The sequence below is a fragment of the Rhyacophila brunnea genome, unplaced genomic scaffold, assembly GCF_057557595.1.
Source record: "Rhyacophila brunnea isolate RB1 unplaced genomic scaffold, BYU_Rbru_1.0 scaffold_80, whole genome shotgun sequence".
NCBI classification, from domain to species: Eukaryota; Metazoa; Arthropoda; class Insecta; order Trichoptera; family Rhyacophilidae; genus Rhyacophila; species Rhyacophila brunnea.
In genome coordinates, this window is record NW_028233351.1 from 1,153,840 (window position 1) to 1,155,115 (window position 1,276).

Genomic DNA, 1,276 nt, shown 5'->3' on the forward strand with positions numbered 1-1,276 from the left:
CTCTAAAATTATCAACAGCTATGTATATTTTTTAACTGTACTATCGATTGATTTGTCTTCAAAATCGTGGTAAATGTGTGTATTCCGAGAATTTTCTAGGTTTGGGCATTTGAACCGTCTCAATATCTGGCTAATGATTGAAAGGGGTATTTATGTTACAAAATCTTTGCATGCAAATATACGATATTAAAAGATATCGAAAGATCAAATAGTCTATGAACTTGTCAAAATATAATATTTTATTTTAAAAGTTTATACTTCAGGTTACTCGATTTATATAGCATTTTTGTATATGATAATGTTTAGAAAATGTAAAATAATAAAATGAATTTCCTATTCCCTATTGATTATTACGTTAAATTTAATAATTATTTTAGTCTATACTTTAAATTATCACCCGTAATGCAAAAATTATAGACCATGATTCAAGCCCAATATTTTGTCGGATAAGCTATCTCAATGCTATTTACATAAATAATGTTCTGATTTTTTTCAATTGTTGTGATGACATAAAAAAACCTTTAATTAGATTAGATATCAATTTATTTGTTTAAACAAAAAATAATAATTCGAATCGATTCATACAACCTTATTATTGTTATTGTCTAATAAAAATAAATCCAACCCATAATTCATTACAAGAAGTTATTATATTTTGGCAATGAAAGAATATAGCTTCAGTAGTAATTAATAGGTAGATAATATTTCTAAATGTAAATTTTATATTATAATGATGTATTACAGCAAAAATATCACACGTGAAGGTTTGACTATAATGATTACAGTGTAAATAAGTCTTGTAATTATTTTAAATGTTTTTAATCCCAGAATATCACCTTTGTAACATATTCCCTGCGCCTCATATTATCAAATCGATCTCATGTGTTGAGACTGCATAAAAACGAACCCAATGTTTTTAATTGCTTAAAGTCTTTTTGTATGATCTTCAAATATGTAATTGCAGATTTGATGTATCGGGGGCTACAATTTTAATTTCGTAATCATTTTTGATGACTAATATTCACCAACAAAAACGTTTAATTATTATCTACTTAAAACAGATAAGCCCTTACATTCGTATTGGAATTGCCGGAATCTCAATATTACAAAACTTGTAAGATTTCAATAAATGTATTCAATTTATACACAATTCAGCTTTGCATATAATATGAATTATCTTATTTATAGTCACATATTTTATTCTAATAATATAAATTATTTATCATTCTTCGTTTGGATTATTAGTCTTTATAAGTTTCATTCTTAAATATATTAC